Genomic DNA, 20,036 nt, shown 5'->3' on the forward strand with positions numbered 1-20,036 from the left:
TGGCTGGTTTGCTCAATAGTTAAGAGCGTCAGCCAGTGCATCAAAGGGTGGTGGTGGTGGGGGGGTGTCGAAGCCCAGTCAAGGGCACATGGTCAAGGGCACATACCTCGGCTGCAGGTTCAATCCCCAGCCCCAGGAGGCAACCAATTGGTGTGTCTCTCTCACTTCGTGTTTCTCTTCATCTCTCTCTCTCTCCTTCCCTCTCCCCTCTCCTCCATCCCTTTTACTCTCTCTAAAAAATACCAATGGCAAAAATATTCTCCGGTGAGTTAACAAAAATATATATAGATATACAAATAGTCAATAAGCACATGAAGCCCTAGCTGGTTTGGCTCAGTGGATAGAGCGTCGGCCTATGGACTCAAGTGTCCCGGGTTTGATTCTGGTCAAGGGCATATGCCTGGGTTGCGGACACAACCCCGGTGGGGGGTGTGCAGGAGGCAGCTGATCGATGTTTCGAACTCTCTATCCTTCTCCCTTCCTCTCTGTAAAAAGGTCAATAATATATATATATATATATATATATATATATATATATATATATATATAAAATAATAATTAAAAAAATAAAATACTAAAAAAAATAAGCACATGAAAAGATACTCAACAGATTAGCCATCAAGGAAATGCAAATTAAAACTACAATGAGATACCGTTTCACATCCACTAGGGCAACTATCATAAAAAAGGCAGAAGATAAGTTTAGGATGGGTTGGAGAAATCAGAATCCTCAGACACTGTTGGTGCAATTGCAAAATGGTGCAAGTAGCTTTGGAATAGTCTTAGCTCCTCCTCAAAAGGTTAAACATGGAGTTATCATTTAACTCAGCAAATCCAGTCCTATGCATATATCCAAAAGAACGAAAAAGAAGTCCACACAGAAACCTATATACAAATGTTCCTAGAAGCACTATTCATAACAATCAAAAAATGAAAGGGAGCATTTGAGATCTGGCTCCCCAGCATATATCTCAGTTTGGCTCAAATAAACTCTTATAAAAATCCTCCAAAAGAAAGAAAGAAAGAAACCCAAATTTCCATCAACTGATGAATGGACAAAAAAAATCTGGTATATGCACACAATGGATTATTTGGCCATAAAAGGAAATGAAGTACTCATATGCACTACAATATGGATGAACCTTGAAAACACTGTGCTAAGTGAAAGAAACAAATCACAAAAGACCACATACAGTGGGGCCTTGACTTACGAGTGTCGCGACTAACGAGTTTTTTGAGATACGAGCCGTCTCTCGGCCGATATTTTGCTTTGAGTTGCGAGCTAAAATTCGGGTTACGAGCCAGCTTCAGATACCCCACCGATAATTGACGCAGCGAACGTCACAGTGAACGCCACATCAGCCCAGCATCACGTGTCTCACTCGTTCACTTTAAGATTTGACATACGAGTAATTTGAGTTACGAGCTCCGTCACGGAACGAATTAAACTCGTAAGTCAAGGCTCCACTGCATTATATATATAAATCCACATATGGAATCTACTTGTATGCCCAGAATTAGATTAATTAAAGAAATTAATTAAACTAATTATAAAAGTAAATTAGTGGTAGCCTGGGGCAAGAGGGCAGAGTTTGGGGTCAAATGAGTGACTGCTATTGGGTGCAAGATTTCTCTTTGGGGTAATGCAAATATTCTGGAATTAGTGCTGATGGCTGCACAACCTCATAAATATGGTTTTAAAAAAAATACTTAAAAACCTTTACAGTGCTGGCCAGTGTTGCTCAGTTGGTTGGAACATGATTCCATACAACAAGGGGTGGCAGGTACAGTTCTGGTCAGGGCACATGCTGTAGGTTGCACACTCGTTCCCCATTGGGGGGCGTGCAAGAGGCAGCCAATCGATGATTCTCTCATCACTGATGTTTCCATCTCTCTCTCCCTCTCCCTTTCTCTGAAATTAATAAAAGCATTTTTAATTTTAATGGTAGAATTTATTATATAAATTATCTCTCATTTCTTTAAGTTTAAGGAAAAGAAAGAAACCATGTGGGGCAGATGTAGACACAGAGAGCAAGAAGGACTGATGGAAGCAGAGGCAGAGGCAAGGATGGAGGGTTTGCCTCTGGTGAAGAGGAAAGACTCTACAGAATATGCTGTAGTCTCCTAGAGCACTTCAAAGAGAAGAGTTCTAAAAAGTGACTTGAAGAATGGAAGCACATGGGAATCATCACACAGCCTTTCAAACAGGACTATTCTGAAGGTGACAAAACTATTTATAGTTTTTGCTGTGTTCAGGAAAGAATCACTTGCATAACTTCACAGTCATGCCTCCTACATTCTATGTTGCTGTTGTTCATATCTGAAAAAGGCTGAGAGTCATCACTTTATTTTTTTAAAGAACCACAGTCTCTAGAACACCTTTTTAAACAATTTTCTTTTAGCCCAGCTGGTGTGGCTCAATGGTTGAGCATCAACTTATGAACCAGGAGGTCTGAGTTTGATTCCTAATCAGAGCATATGCCAGAGTTGCTGGCTTGATCCCCAGTGGAGGGCGTGCAAAAGGCAGCCAATCAATCATTCTCTCTCATCATTGATGTTTCTATCTCTCTCTCCCTCTCCCTTCTTCTCTGAAATCAATTAAAAAAAAAGACATCATTAATTATTAAAAAAGAAAAAATTTTATTTTATTGATTTAATAGAGTGAGAGAGAAAACAATTTGTTGTTCTATCTATTGATGCATTCATTGGTTGATTCTTGTATGTGCCCTGACCTGAGATCGAACTCACAACCTTGGCATTTCAGGACGACTCTCTAACCAACTGAGCTACCCGACCAAGGTGACATTCATCACTAAAAATAAATAAATAAATAAAACCACACAAAACAAACAAACAAAAAAACCAACCTTGACTATCTGGATTATTTATTCTGCTACTCAAATTTCTATCTGATAATAGAAAAACATGGGAGTAAAAATGTGTCCTTTTCCCATTTTAAAGAAATTAATGTTCTCGGAAGCAAGCAATTTTTTAAAAATATATTTTTATTGATTTCAGAGAGGAAGGGAGTGGGAAAGATAGAATATCAATGATGGGAAAGAATGATTTACAGGTTGCCTCCTGCAGGCCCCCCACTGGGGATAGAGCCCACAACCCACGTATGTGCCCTGACTGGGAATCAAACTGTGACCTCCTGGTTCCTAGGTTGATGCTCAACCACTGAGCACACCAGTCGGGTGAGGAAAACAATTTTTAAAAATCATTTGTTCCTATCTTTCTATCATAATACCCAATTACCACAACTATCCATGCGTCTCAAAACAGCTTCCTCACAATTTCTAAGTCACTGCAGCTATGACTTAATAATTGTTACTTATTATACCCAAATCCACTCTTCGTCACTCCCAGTCTATTCTTTCCACTGCAGGGAGCACATTTAGAACATATTAAACTTTATAACTTCTTGTTTTAATATAAAGCCATTAATAGTACACCCATGATCACCCCTAACTTTCCAGACTCATTTCTTTGTACTCTTTCCCTCTACAAGATTTAACTTTTTATCCATTCTTAGCCATCTCGGATCTTCCTGGAAAGGCTTCTGTTCAGTGACCAATTATTCCATATGCCTGGTACTGAGGGAGTTTTCCTAGGAAACGGAGCCTGGATCATTCATTCTTTCGGTCCACCACCTCTACCTGTCAAACACTAAGTATTGGTCTAAAAACTACTTTCTCAGAAAAGCTTTTCTGACACCTCTTTGCTCCCAAACCATGCACATTAGTTTATTCCCTTCTGCCTTAGCATTCATCATGCTGAATTTGCTTTTTTTCCCTTTAATATTTTATTTATTGTTAGAGAGAAAGGAAGGGAAAAAAAGAGAGAGTAAACATCGATGTGAGAGCAGAACAGTGTCAGCTACCTCCTACCAGGATCGATTCCAAAACCTAGACTGGGAATCGAACCGGCAGGGAACCTTTCAGTGCACATGCCAGCCAGGGCTGGATTAGCTTTTTAGAAAATATTCTTATTGATTTCAGAGAGAGGAAGGGAGAGATAGAAACATCAATGATTAGAGAGAATCATTGATCGGCTGCTTCCTGCACGCCCCCTACTGGGGACTGAGCTGGCAACCCAGGCATGTGCCCTGAACGAGAATTGAACCATGACCTCCTGGTTCATGGGTTGACGCTCAAGCACTCACTGAGCCACACTGAATTTGCTTTTCTTTTTTCTTTTTTTAAATCCTCACCTGAGGATATTTTTCCATTGATTTTGCAGAGGGAAAGATAGAAATATCGATGTGAGAGAAACACATAGATAAGTTGCCTCCTGCATGTGCACTGACCAGAGCCTGGAAGGAGCCTGCAACCAAGGTCCTTGACCAGAATTGAACCTGGGACCCTTTGGTCCACAGGTGGATGCTCTATCCACTGAGCCAAACCGGTTAGGGCTGGATTTGCCTTTTTTGTTGTTGTTAATCCTCACCAGAGGATATTTTTCCATTGATTTTAGGGAGAGTGGAAAAGAGAGGGAAAGGTAAGAGATAAACAACAATGTGAGAGGAACACATCAATTGGTTGCCTTCTGCAGAAGCCCTGACCAGGGCCTGGCCAGGGAGGAGCCTGCAACCAAAGTACGTGCCCTTGACTGGAATTGAACTCAGGACCCTTTGGTCCATAGGCCAAATCGGCTAGGGCTGGATTTGCTTTTTAAATGTCGTCTACGTTATAAACTCCACAAGCATGGATCCAGTGAAAATTTTGTTGACATTACATCACTAACACCTAGCACTATGTCTAGTCCATGTGGCTAGGAGATGAGTAATTATCTGTTTAATGAATAAATGGATCAATGAAAAGGTTTATCTGTGATGAAAGGTTTAGGCTAGGGGAGACCCAGGAAAATTTGAAGATACACCCACTATTCTATTTTCTTTAAGATATCTATTTTAGAAAGCTAATTACAATTAAATGCTCCATTTACCCACTATATATTCAGGATAAGACCAGCAGGATATTAGTCTAAATTCTCACTAGTCAATCTCTATTACAAGTATTTTTCAATTTACAACAGCTCATATTCCTACCCAGAAAATGGGTTCTAGGCAACAGAAACAATAAGTATGACCTGAGACAATAAGGAGACAGGAGGGCATACAGTGGCAAGTACTAGGAAATGAGACTGCTGAATGGGGTCAGAAAGACACACATGCTGGGCCACAGGGAGAACCTGAAAATTTGAGAGATTTAGTTTTAAGATTTTGGGTTTTTTTAATTCTCATAGTACATGATCATTATAAAAACAAAACAAAACAAAAAACCCCTCAAACCAGAATAAAATCTAAACTAAAAAAAATTCGTAATTCCACTTCCCAGAGAAACCTACTTTTATTTTTTTTTAAAGAATTATTTTTTTAAATATATTTTATTGATTTTTTTACAGAGAGGAAGGGAAAGGGATAGAGAGTTAGAAACATCGATGAGAGAAACATTGATCAGCTGCCTCTTGCACACCTCCTACTGGGGATGTGCCCGCAGCCAAGGTACATGCCTTTGACCGGAATCGAACCCGGGACCCTTCATTCCGCAGGCCGACGCTCTATCCACTAAGCCAAACCGGTTAGGCCCTACTTTTATATTTTAACACTACAAGCAGGGAAATGAAATGAAGGGGGAGGAGGAAACTCCTAATAAGCCTCTCCTAATTCCAATATTTATTTAGCATATGTACAATGTGTCACATACTGGAGATCAAAATATTAAGGTTTAGTCTCCACTATGAGCACCAAATTGTGAGTGGGAAATAGTAACACAGGACTACTCTGCAACTGAGATGAGCTGAGAGGGATGAGTGAATGCAATGGAAAAGAGGGCCCAGAGCTCTTACTTATATGAGAGTAATTATGCAAAGAAATCAGAATTGGCTTTTAAAGAATAAGAAGGAATCTGCCAGGCAAAGAAAGAGAGGAAGGTCTCTCTCTGTATACAGAGGAAACAGTGTGTGTTAAGAAACTTTGTAATCTAAATGTTATGATCCTTCTTTTTTTCTTCTTTTTTTTTCTTCTTCCTGCATTGGCCCCCATCCAATCACTACACTAAAAAATGAAACTAAAAAAGAAAGAAAGAAAGAAAGAAAGAAAGAAAGAGAGAGAGAGAGAGAGAGAGAGAGAGAGAGAGAGAGAGAGAGAGAGAGAGAGAGAGAGAAAGAGAGAAAGAAAGAAAGAAAGAAAGAAAGAAAGAAAGAAAGAAAGAAAGAAAGAAAGAAAGAAAGAAAGAAAGGAAGAAAGAAAGAAAACGTGAAACTCAGAAAACGTTTCAAAACTGCCTGTAAGATAGGGAATGGGGAAGCAGAGAGGGAACAACAAAAAGATCAAAGATTACTGCCCTGGCTGGTGTGGCTCGATTGGAGTATAGTCCCATGCACTGAAGTGTCAAGGGTTTGATTCCCAATCAGGGCAAACTTGATGGAACAGGCATATATGGAGAAAAAAGACCAAGATGAAATAAGAGTAATTTAGGAAGAAAGGGAAACAGGGTAAGTTTTTAAAGGACGTAAAGAAATGAAAATGTCAATAGCAGAAATAAAGCTGAATAGGAGGTGATAAAATGCCGGGGTCCAACCCCAGCAGGTCCAGGGGTCCCCAAAGGTGTAGACGGAGTCGGCGAAGAAGGAAGGACACGGAGACAGTGTTCAGTTGATCAGCAGCCTAGCCAGGATCTCTAGCCCGGATCTCCAGCCAAGTTCTGGTCTGGATCTCCAGAGAGGTTCTGCTTCGGATCTCCAGCCAGGTTCTGTGGCCATGTTCCCTCGCTAGGTTCTCCAGCCAGGTTCTGTCCAGGTTCTCCAGCCAGGTTCAGTCACCGGGTTCTAGTCAGGTTCTCTTGCCAATTTCTGTAGTCAGGTTCAGTCCAGGATCCCTTGCCATGTTCTCTCCATTGAAGCTCCTCCATCTCCAGGTTCCGCGTAGGTTCTGTCTTCTGAATTCTATTCTAAGCTCTGTCTCCTGAGTTCTGTGTTCTAAATTCTGTCTGTTGTTGTCTTGTTGCATCTGTATTTATACCAGTTGATTCTAATCCTGTCAATTTCTATTACAAAGGTTAGGGCATTTCTTATCTCCCTGTTCGGGCGCCAGATGCCGGGGTCCAACCCCAGCAGGTCCAGGGGTCCCCAAAGGTGTGGACGGAGTCGGCGAAGAAGGAATGACATGGAGGCAGCCTTCGGGTGATCATCATAGCCAGGTTCCTCTAGCCAGGTTCAGTAGCCAGGTTCTAGTCAGGTTCTCTGCTGGGGTCCAGCCCCAGCGGGTCCAGGGGTCCCCAAAGGTGTGGACGGAGTCGGCGAAGAAGGAACGATACAGAGATAGCGTTCAGTTGATCAGCAGCCTAGCCAGGAACTCTAGCCCGGATCTCCAGCCAAGTTCTGGTCTGGATCTCCAGAGAGGTTCTGTCCAGGTTCGCCAGTCAGGTTCAGTCACCAGGTTCTAGTCAGGCTCTCCTGCCAATCTCCGCAGTCAGGTTCAGTCCAGGATCCCCTGCCATGCTTTCTCGCCAGGCTCCACCTCCAGGCTCCGAGGCCAGTCCCTGTCCAGGATCCTCCGGCATGCTCTCTCCAGCGAAGTTCTTCTGTCTCTAGGCTCCGTGTAGGTTCTGTCTTCTTGATTCTGTTCTAAGTTCTGAGTGTTTCTGTCTTGTTACAACTGTATTTATACCAGTTGATTCAATCCTATCAATCTCTATTACAAAGGTTAGGGCGTTTCTTATCTCCATTCCAGGGAGAAAAGATTATGTAGTTTAAGCATGATTGTTCGTAGTTAAAGGGATTAATTACCCGCCTGGCACTTAGTTGAGGGGTTTTATTCCCTCCCTAACTTCAGGGGAAAATCCCTACCTGGGGATTCAACCTTTCTCAGAGAGGTGACTTTGGTTAAAACACAGCGCCAAGAAGGTGAGCAAACATATTAAGAACCGTATGCCATATATGCCAGGTCCCTTGAAACAGCAAGGATGGACCGGCTCCCAGCAGTTCTCTTGTCAATTTCTGTAGTCAGGTTCAGTCCAGGATCTTTTGCCATGTTCTCTCACTAGGTTCTGTCTCTAGGTTCTGAGGCCAGTTTCTGTCCAGGATCTTTTGCCATGTTCTCTCCAGCGAAGTTCTTCTGTCTCTAGAGAACGTTCTTTGTAGGTTCTGTGTTCTGAGTTCTGTCTCTCTTGGTTCTCTTCTGAGTTCTGTCTCTTGCTGTCTTGTTACATCTGTATTTATACCAGTTGATTCAATCCTATCAATCTCTATTACAAAGGTTAGGGCGTTTCTTATCTCCATTCCAGGGAGTAAAGATTATGTAGCTTAAGCATGATTGTTCATAGTTAAAGTGATTAATTACCCGCCTGGCACTTAGTTGAGGGGTTTTATTCCCTCCCTAACTTCAGGGGAAAATCCCTACCTGGGGATTCAACCTTTCTCAGAGAGGTGACTTTGGTTAAAACACAGCGCCAAGAAGGTGAGCAAACATATTAAGAACCGTATGCCATATATGCCAGGTCCCTTGAAACAGCAAGGATGGACCGGCTCCCGGCAATAAAAGAAAATCAAATGAGTGATAAGGACAACCATTTGAGAAGCTTACACAAAGGACAGATATGATAAGCCAGACACTACTTATTACAAGTGTTTTCAGGGAAAACAGAACTAAAGCAAAATAACCACAATATTTCTGGAAATGAAAACAGAACCAATTTTGAAGAGTGTAAGGAGCTAATATATCAGGCAACATCAATGAACAAGACATGAGCTGTCAAAATATTTCAATAAAAAGAAAAAGGAAAATTCCTACCACAATCAGGCACAAGAAGCTCTGAAACAAACTGATTAATGCAAGATAATAGAGTGATTATCTACAGAATTTCTAAGGACATTTCTAAGGATCTAATAATTTTGAAGTATGTCTTCCAGTTATTCCTACTAAAAATATTTAGCTGGAAATCTATGCTACCTGACATACATGATAAATCTGTTTAAAGGTTAAGACTGAGAAAAATGGCAACGAGCACTGAATCTATCTCAATAAAGTTTAAATAATTTTTGAGAATTTTTATGAGTTTATTTGAGCCAGACTGATGACAACTGCCAGGAAGCGAAATCTCAGCTTCTAAATAATTTGTGTTAGCACTGAATGTAATTACCAAGATAAGTCCTGAAAGATGAAATTAAAAACATGACATGTACCAAAAATATACTAACAATATTCTGAGGTCCCAAGCTCACCATACAGAGGGAAAAGGGAATAAAGTGAGGATGGATTAAGAGAAAATAATAGTCTTCAGATATAAAGTGAGTCAAAGTATAATTTTCTTTTTCATGCTGACAAATCAGAAAAGTTTGCTTTTTAAAATTTATATTTGTACTTGAATTTATTTAAACTATAAACTAATGCACTTTAAAAACAGGATGTACACAGCCTGGCCAGTATGGCTCGGTGATTGAGGTTGGACCTATGAACGAGGAAGTTACAGTTCAATTCCCAGTCAGGGCACATGCCCAGGTTGGGGGCTCGATCCCAAGTGTGGGGCATGCAGGAAGCAGCCAATCAATGATTCTTTCTCATCATTGATGTTTCTACTTCTTGTTCCCTTTTCCTCTCTGAAATCAATTAAAAACAAACACACACACAAACCAGTAAGCACTACATAAAAAGACAGAAACACACCCAACAGAATTCATTATAACATTTCTCATAAATGTTTTAAACATTCATTTTGAATTAAAAAAAATAAACTACGCATAATTTATTTTTTATTGTTGTGTGTTTTTTTAAAATTGATTTCAGAGAGAGTAAGGGAAAGATAGAAACATGGATGAGAAAGAAACATCTACCGGCTGCCTCCTGCATGCTGCCTACTGGAGATTGAGCCCACAGGGCATGTGCCCTGACCAGGAATTCTCAAAACTCAACAATTGAAAATAAACACCACAATTAAAAAATGGGTAAAAGATCTGAAGAGATACCTGACCAAAGATGGCATATATATTAAAGATGGCAAAGCAGCACTCAAACAGAGGCTTAACATCATACCTCAGGAGGGAATTATAAATTAAAACAGTAAGATTCCACTACACACTTAGAATGGCTAAACTCCAAAACACTGACACCACCAAATGCTGGTGAGGATGTTGAGCAACTGTTGGTAAAAAAGCAGAATGGTACAGCCACTTTGAAATACAATTTTACAGTTACAGTGGGGCCTTGACTTACGAGTGTCCCAACTAACGGGTTTTTTGAGATAACAGCTGTCTCTCGGCCGATTTTTTGCATTGAGTTGATAGAGTAATTTGAGTTAACGAGCTCCTTAACAATTAAACCCGTAAGTCAAGGCCCCACTGTATATATAAAACTAAATATACTCTTACCATACAATCCAGCAATCATGGCCCCTGGTATTCACCCAAATCAGCTGAAAGCTTATGCCCACACAAAACCTAAACACAAATGTTGATAGCAGCTTTATTCATAATTGCCAAATGTGGAAGCAACCAAGACAGCTTTTTGTAGGTGAATGAATGAACAAACTGGTACACTGGGACAATAAAATATTATTCAGTGCTAAAAAGAAATGAGCCATCAAGCCATGAAATGATATGGAGGAAACATAAATGAATATTGCTAAGTGAAAGAAGTCAAGTTGAGGTTACATATTATATGATTCCAACTATATGACATTCAGGGAAACACAAAACTATGGAGATATGGGGGGTGAGGGAGTAAGAGATCAACCAAAGGACTTGTATGCATGCATATGAGCAAAACTAATGGACACAGACAGTAGTGGGGTGAGGACTTATGCTTGAGGGAGGGGGTGGCGGGCAGAGATCAATGCAGGAAAAAGGAGACTCATGTAATACTTTAAACAATAAAGAATTTTAAAAAATTAATTAAGGTCATATAATAAGAACTATTAATAAGGAATAAGTCAAATAAGATAATTTTAATAAAGTTTAATTAATAGATATATCACACTATATCCTGCAAACAGAAAAAAATATTATTTTTAAGTTTCCAAGGAACACTTGCTAAATTGGATTATGCTTTAAATCACAAAGAAACCCTCAATAAATTGAAAAGGTATTTTAAAAGACTAAGGTCACTGACAACAAGGGGAAAAAAAAGAGTGAGTAGAGCTGTCCTGAATACCTCTTGAGTCAAAGAGAAAATCAACCTAGAACTACCAACTATTTGTTTAAGTATAAGAATATCATTCATGTAAATTATAGAGTGCAGCCCAGCCAAAGCTGTACTCAGAGGTAAATTAAGAATACTAAATTTTTAATTATTTTAAACAAAGGAACTAAGAGTTTAATTAGTTAGAAAAAAGTACAAAAAAAATTATGAAGAAAAGCAGGAAGAGCAAAATAAAGAGACTAGTAGAAATCAGGGAATCAGAAAACAATAGAAAAAATCTCAATAGAATAAATCACTAAGTAGACAAACATCTGGCAAATAAAGTCAAGAAAAATAACGAAATCACACCAAAAAAAGATGGAAATAGTCCTGGCTGATGTGGCTCAGTCGGTTGGAATGTCATCTGCAACACTGAAAGGTTGAAAGGTCAAGGGTTCAATTCCTGGTCAGGGCACATACCCAGGCTGCAAGTTTGATTCCTGGTCTGGATGTGTGCAGGAGGCAATCGATCAATGTTTCACTCTCACATGTATATGTTCCTCTCTCTCTTTGAAATCAATTTTTTTATTAATCCTCACCTGTTTTCAGGTGAGGATTAATAAAAAAAAAAAAGATGAAAATATATACCAGATTTTAATAAAAAAATATTACATGCATCTCTATAACAAATTTAAAATCTTAAAATAATGTATAACTTATGGAAATAGAAATTATCAAAACTAACTCATCAATACCTAAAGATACCTAGAAAGACTACAGAAGTAACTGCAGGCGTTACCATATGGCCTGTTATTCTTATTAAACTACTAGTAATTTCTATGATATTCTCTATCCTTTCAATAAGTTCCATACACTTGACTAACGTGAGTAGGGTTTTGATTTCTTCCATGCCTTCTGTTATCGGCAAATTTATTATTCTATACCCTTATCAGCAGTTAAAAAAGAAAAACCTGATCATCTCCTAAATAAGTGTCACACAAAAACATTTGATAAAATTCAGAAGCCATTCCTATTTTCTGTAAAGTAGAAACAGAATGAAATAATAAAGAATCTCTCTCTAGCTGTGGCCAGGTGGCTCAGTTGGTTGGAGCGTCATCCCATACACCAAAAGGTTGCCAGTTTGATTCCCAGTCAGAGCACATACCTAGGTTTCAGGTTCGATGGAAACAGTCCTGGTCCCAGTGATGGCACATACAGGAGGCAACCGACTGATATTTTCTCTCTCACTCTCCCACTTCTCTCTCCCCCTCTCCTTCCTCTCTCTAAAATCAATAATGACATATCCTAGGGTGAGTACAAAAAAAAAAAAATCTCTCTCTAAAATCAACAGCTGCCATCATCCTTAATTGTAAAAATGCCAAAGATGTTCCAAGACAATTATCATCTCTCTTATTTAACCATGTCTTGGAGATTCTGCCCAATGTAATAAAGAGCTAAAACAGATATAAATATGTTGACTATTGGAAAGGAGACAAAAGTTGCTATTATTTTCACAATGAACCAGGAAAACGAAAGTAAATAAAATTTTATTGAAGTCCAGGGAGATAATAAAAATAACAGTGAACACAAAAATCTAGTTACTTCTACGTATTTATCAGAACTAAAGCGAGATTCACATTTCTAGTGATAGTAAATATCAAACCTCTCTGAAGGGTCAATTTAAGACTTTTAAATGCTATACATTTTCATTCAGTAATTCCACTTCTACAAATATATTCTAGTAATAATCAGGAGTAGAAAGATATTCACCATAGTATTATCTGTATAGGAAATAAGTTACACATTCAGCAATAGGAAAATAATGAAACTAAGGCAGAGCTCTACAATGGTGTTAGGTAAACATTAGAAAAATCATTTTTAGTCCTTGCCAGCTAGTTGGAGTGTCATCCTGTGCACCAAAAAGTTGTGGATTCGATTCCCTCTCAGGGCACAAACCTAGGTTGCAGGTTCGATCCCTAGGTTGGGGCACATACGGGAGGCAGCTGACCGATGTTTCTAGCATTGATGTCTCTCTGTCTCTGTCTCTCTCCCGCCCCTCCCTCTAAAATCAATGTACATATCCTTGGGTGAGGATTTTAAAAAATCATTTTTAAAAAGAACTTTTAAGGAGAACAAAGGAAAACTTTCAAGATGTAATATTAGGTAAAAAAAAAGAAGGCGCCCTAGCCAGTTTGGCTCAATGGATAGAGCGTTGGCCTGCGGACTGAAGAGTCCCAGGTTCAATTACAGGTCAAGGGCACATGCCCAGGTTGCAGGCTCAATCCCCAGTAGGGGGTGTGCAGGAGGCAGCTGATCAATGATTCTCCTCATTGATGTTGCTATCTCACTCTCCCTCTCCCTTGCTCTCTGAAGTTAATAGAAATATTTTTTTAAAAAGCAAGATAGCAAATTATACAAAATATGATACCAATTTTATAAAAGTAAACTATGTACACACATATATATATAAAGAAGAAAGAACTAGCAGATAACATACCAAAGTACCAACAGTAGTTACCCATAGGTAAAGAAATGGGTTTTTCGGTGTGTTGTTCTTTTTTTACTTTGTTTCTTTTCAAATATTTAATTAGGAAGGTGAAAAAAAAGTTTAGAAAAAATTTACAACAGAGATACGTTATCAAACATCTGGCTATATTTCCACTATTATATCTGTCAATGTAAGTTCTTATTAATAATTTGCTCTTTAGAGTACCTGAAATTTTATCTAAATGCTTTTCCCCATATCTATTACTCATGTGTTTATTATATAACAATTTTGCTTCATTCACAAGCCTATGGATTACTAAATAATCTCAAAATTAAAATAGGAATTAATTTTTAAAAGCTAAGATTATTTTAAAATACACTTTGCTCTTAAGAAATAAATGCAGCCCTAGCTGGTTTGGCTCAGTGCACAGAGGACTGGGTCTCAGGTTGGATTCCGGTCAAGGGCACATGCCCAGGTTGCAGGGACATGAAGGAGACAGACAATCAATGATTCTCTCTCATCATTGATGTTTCTATCTGTCTCTCCCTTCTCCCTTCCTCTCTGAAATCAATAAAGATATATTTAAAAAATAAATAAATAAATGCAAAATAAAACCTATCGTTCCAGAACCTATTAAACATTTACATGAAACAATATTACCAAATGTAACAGCTTGATCGGAAAGATACTAATACGGATTAAAAGTACCCAAATAACTCATGTTTTCAGCGCACTGGAAATGAAGGTTAGAGGTTAACATGTTAAGATAAATATATAAGAACAGTAAGAATATCCAAACCATAATGGAGATCAGGAAAGACTCACAAATAAAGTTATACACAAGCATGTCAAACTGAAAGGCTAATATGGGTCAAATAAACAAGGTTTAAGTTTATATGGGCCGCAAAAAAATAAAAGCTTCAATTTTCATAGAAATGTAGGTTTATTTTGATAGAGACATGTTGAATACAAAGGGCTGAAATAAATGAGTAATCGTTAACATAAAATAATAGAACATTTTAATAAAAATTAATATTTTTTCTTGAACATTAACTTACCAGACACTGAATAACTGCACAAATTAATAAGCATAACTCAAATAAACCTATTTTTCTTGTTCTCCCAAACCGAAATATTTCCTATTGCGCATACTAAACAAGTCAGTCAAGGCTAATGACGTTGCAATTGTCTGCTAAAATATTCGCTGCTAGTATTAGTGGATAGAAATGGTGCACCTGCGCGTAAGGCACATAAGAGGAATAAATGCAATATGATTATAGTAATCAGTCCTTAGCAAATGTTGTAGTCCGTTATTAATAATTATGTATAACAGGATGTTGTAAAAATTAAGTTACAAAATTTTTATTAAAACGTTTCTTACATACCATTATATTGGCTGGGCCACAAAAATATTCTTTGTGGCCCCAAGCAACCCACAGGCTGGAGTTTGACATGCTTGCTATACACAAAGGCTGAGATTTGCATACATATGCATGTAAATCGAATTAAGTAGGTGACAAGAGAGAGGTCAAAAGGGGCACTTTTTTTCTTTTCAGATGTGATGCTTACAATAAAACCATTATATTATTTTCTGAATCCCTATAATGCAACTTTCACACCAACATCAAACTCCTAAAGACATTTTTATATCTGTATTTTATTTCAGTAGCCAAGCTATTATATATTTTTAAAACTCTCTTATATGCCCTCACCACGAGCAAAAAAAAAAAGTCCAGAAGGATTAAGATTAAAATACAACAATCATTAAAAGTACAAGACAAGCCCTAGCTGGTTTGGCTCAGTGGATAGAGCACTGGCTTGCAGACTGAAGGGTTCCGGGTTCAATTCCTGTCAAGGGCACATGCCCAGGTTGCGGGCTCAATCCTCAGTGTGGGGTGTGCAGGAGGCAGTTGATCAATGATTCTCCATCATCATTGATGTTTCTATCTCTCTCTCCCCCTCCCTTCCCTTCTGAAATCAATAAAAATATATTTTTTTAAAGTACAAGACAATATAGAAGAATGTTCTGTATATATTTTTATTGATTTTGGAGGGAGAGAGAAACATCAATGATGAGAATCATTGATTGGCTGCCTCCTGCATACCCCCTACTGGGGATTGAGCCTGCAACCCGGGCATGTGTCCTTGATGGGAATGGAATCCGGGAGCCTACAGTCCGCAGGCCAGTGCTCTATCCACTGAGCAAACCAGCCAAGACGAAGAATGTTTTTTTGAAAAAGGTAAAATGGGGAAGATCTTAAACAGAAGGCAAAGGATTAATATCTATTATGTATAAAGAGCGTATACAATTAGATAAGAAAGTATGCATTGGCTTGGCCTTTTAGTAAGTGAATTTGGCATCTACTGAAACTTGAAGTGTACATTTAAAAATTCTTTTTATGAAAATACTTGCACACATATGCATGTGCACAAAGATATAAGGAGTTCATTAGGTCTTCAGTATTAGTTGCTCATAACTGAAACATAAATAACCATGAGTAATTAAAGTAGAACTATGTAATGGAATAATACCTCATGTCTGTTGAATGATGAGATACAACTATAAGTATTGACAAGGAAAATAATATATAATAATCGATTTTTTAATTTAAAAAAACTAAGGTAAAAACTATACAAATGGTACTTATTTCTAATTGCATAAGTAAAACAAAATTATTAACAGTGAGTACCTCCAAGGAATGGAACTAGAAAGTGAGGAAAAACTAATCTTCACTTTTTACTCTAAATAATTTACTTGAACCTTTTACAATAAGCACATCCCTCTTCTGGAATTTAATTTTAAAATAAGGGGAAAAAAACAACACTAGCCTGTCATGATAGTTATCCTTGAGGGCTGAGAATAAAGTGATTTTTGTCCTGTTCCTTAGTAATTTTCACTACTTTCAAATTTTCTGAGAAATATGCATATTTTTAAATCTGAGAAGCCTGTATTTTTTAAAAAAAACACCTGTATTCTTTTTAAAAAATATATTTTTTTAATGATTTTTTTTTTACAGGGAGGAATGGAGAGGGATAGAGTTAGAAACATCGATGATGAGAAACATCGATCAGCTACCTCCTGCACACCCACTACTGGGGATGTGCCCGCAACCAAGGTACATGCCCTTGACTGGAATCGAATCTGGGACCCTTCAGTCAGCAGGCCAATGCTCTATCCACCAAGCCAAACCGGTCAGGGCAAAAAACACCTGTATTCTATTTCAGTGGTGAAACTAATTTTTTTTCCTGAAAAATAATTTTTAATTTAACAGTTATGGTCTCAGAAACTTGGTCCTGGGATTCTAACCTCTTTCACAAAAGTCTTAAATCTAAGTTTGGGAGTAGAACATTTGCTGTAAGAAGCAATTAAATGTAAAAACCTATTTTAGAATGGAATATTAACTAACATTTATTAAGCACTTAAGCACTGCATCTGCTAAGTACTTTACCTGCATTGCTCTAAATAGCCCTATGAAATTTGTATGATACTGTTATTATTCCCAGTATACAGATGAAAAAAAAAATCAGGTCTTGAAAACAATGCATATCTTGGCCAGGATCAAGTAGAAAAGCCAGGATTCAAACCCGGGTCTCCAGCTCCTAACCACCTGAGATATACAGAATAAGTACAAATGCAACTCAGAGACAATAAGCTAGAATTCAAATCTCGCATGAGTGTTCAGATTGTCTACTTTTAACCAGGTTAGTGATCCTGAAATGAAGAAGTAGTGAAACTCAATTCCGAACACAGAAGAAAACAATCAGTGTTTCTTCAAGGCAATAGGAGCTATTTTTTCCTTCTCTGCTTCTTACCAAGGTGCAAGAAGGATACAAGGGACAACTCAGATGTGTAAGGAACTTAACAACTTACCTCTTATTAGTCTGAACTTAGTTAGCTCTCTCACTGAAATTAGGCTTTTAAAAACAAATTGATCAGAACTCTGAAGCCTTAAACAAGTCCCAGTTTCAAATTTCATCAGAAGCATAAAACTTAGAAAGCCAAAAGAAACATTATACTTGAATATTAGAATAATCAATATCAACAGATTAAACATAGGAAGGATTTAACAGTAGCTACTTATTTTATCCTCAGCTATTTGAACAAGCTCTCTTTTTTAAAAAGTATAACTGAAAGTTTATCCTGAGCTACCTGAGCAAGTTCTAAGTTTTCTCTTATAATTGAAAAAGAAATATACACCACGGTCAACCATGTCTACTTGGAAACCGGCCTATCAGAAACATCAGAGAAACAGAGAAACCCCTATTCATTTGTTGAGTAGATATTCTCCAACTTCAAACTTACTGCAACTTTATAAATTTGGTATTAAATGTCACAAAGTCCTGAAGAATAACTCTATGTATAACTGGTAAACCATGAATCAAGGCCCCAAAGGAAGTGGAACACCTAGGAGCTCTTTCTCGGTAAAAGTACCTGCTTACAGAAGGAACCAGCAGAGAGCTGACATCACAGACTAAGTTTTACACTCCAACATTCTATACCTTAACCCTGTAGGGCGGGAGGCCAACAAGACCACCCCTTAAGTTGAGGACAACTGACACTACCAAATTATGGCAGTATTGAAACTCAGTACTAAGCCATCAGTAACAATGACTATTTAGTGAAAACATAAAATTCACTGAATTAAGGTGAATGTCTTTCACCAAAACCTGAAAGTGGGTTTAATGTATATTACAGGTCAAAAAATTTTTGAGGTTCACTTTTCACAATGTAAATCAGGGTTCTTTGTAAATCAGATTTTAAAACCAAGGATGCAAAAACTGCCTTAAATCAATACCCTAAATAGGAGAACGTGAGCAAACTTTTCATGTAAATTTTTTTCACATCTAAATAAAACACATAGAAGTGAGTATGTTTTACAAATGCCACAGAGCATCTGGCAAAGTTGACAAGTTCTAACCTGCTTAAAAATTACTATTCACTGCTTTCATCCCAATCTAACTTCATTTAATGTTATTCTTTTGGATAAACTCTACCAAAAAACAACAAGAACAACAAAAAACACCCCAGAGCAAATTCTTGAATTCTTGCACATTTCAATATCCTGCCTACCTATAAGAGCGGAAGAGTTGAACAGAACAGGGGAAAAAGCGTGACGTGCACAACCTTGATCCAAAACACAGCTCGTTGTAGTCTAATTTTAGGTCGAACCAATTTAATGTCTTTTTTACAGAGATTAAAAAAAGAAAACTATAGGTCACTTGTAAAGGAGTACTGAGATAATTATGTCAATGGGAGTTGGCGTTATCTACGGAGGAAACAAAATCACAGTCACACCAAGGGTATTCCCACAAAATTTAGGGTACAAGAAGAATAAAACAGCAGCTGACAATGGTTTTTCACACTTCAGTTACTGAATGAACTTTATGTTTAAAGAATTAGTCAAAAGGTTAAGTCCACCGAGGAATCTGTGGGAGCGGAGTGTGAGTGTGAGTGTGTGAGTGTGTGTGTGTGTGTGTGTGTGTGTGTGTGTGTGTGTTTTAAAGATAGCCAAACATGGTTAAAAGCCCATCTTCACCTAAATTACCTAAAGCAGCAAATAATCACCTCCTGGCTGAAGATCAAACAAAAAAAAATCACAAGAAAACCCGAAAGTTCTGCTCTTTAAGCGGAGGCCCTCAAACCCTCGGAAACGATACGTTTTTACGAATGCGAAATGTGGAAGCGATCAGATTTGAGTTTAAAAGTGTCAGGGACGCGGGACAATGTGCCTGAGCAATAAAGCTGGGGTGAGCAGCGCAGTGGCCGGAGGCGCTGGGGCTCGGGAAAACGGGAAAAATCCAAGAATCAGCCCCGAGACGCCGGTCCCGCCGCAAAGGAAACGGAGGAGAGGAGGCTGAACGGCGAGGAGGGACGGGCAGGGCAGAGCCCACGGCGCCGCTCGGGCCGGGGCAGGACCGGGTCCAGGAAGAGGAGCCCCGCCGGGGCGGCCAGCTCCCCACTCGGGGCGACAGCGGAGCAGCAGCCGCCCCAGGGAGCAGACAATGAGCCACCGCCCCGGGGGCCGCGGCGGCGGGCGCGCAGGTGGCGGCGGTCCCGGGCCGCCCGCGCCTGCCAGGCCGCGGAGAAGGAAGAAGGAAGGAGAGCGGCGGCCCCGCGCCCGGCCCGTCTGCCCACTTACCCTGCGAGGAAAGGTCCCCGCCCAGCGAGGCGCCTCCGTCCGAGCTCCCGGCGCCTGCGGAGCCGCCCCGGGCCAGCGCGCGGCGGCGGGGAGGGGACGCAGGGGGAGCGCACGGGAGAGGGGCCGCGCTGCAGGCAGCCGCCCTACCGCTAGGCCGAGCGGCAGCCGAGCCCCACGGGCGCCGGGAGGGGAGGGCAGGGAGGCTCCGGCAATGGCGACGGCCCCGGCTGGAGGGGAAGCGGAACAACCGCCGCCGCTGCGCGTGGCCACAACCCTGGGGGAGGGCGGCGGC

The 20,036-nt window shown here is 39.4% G+C and overlaps 1 protein-coding gene across 1 annotated transcript in view; it reads right to left on the reverse strand.

The window, feature by feature from the left end:
• PAK2 (p21 (RAC1) activated kinase 2) overlaps window positions 1-20,036 on the reverse strand; it is a 111,648-nt gene extending 91,612 nt beyond the window's left edge. Inside the window, exon 1 of the mRNA XM_059687491.1 lies at window positions 19,745-20,036. The gene's annotated coding sequence lies outside the window, so the exon portion shown is untranslated. The remainder of the gene's footprint in view (window positions 1-19,744) is intronic.

This window comes from Myotis daubentonii, chromosome 3, assembly GCF_963259705.1.
Source record: "Myotis daubentonii chromosome 3, mMyoDau2.1, whole genome shotgun sequence".
Lineage (NCBI taxonomy): Eukaryota > Metazoa > Chordata > Mammalia > Chiroptera > Vespertilionidae > Myotis > Myotis daubentonii.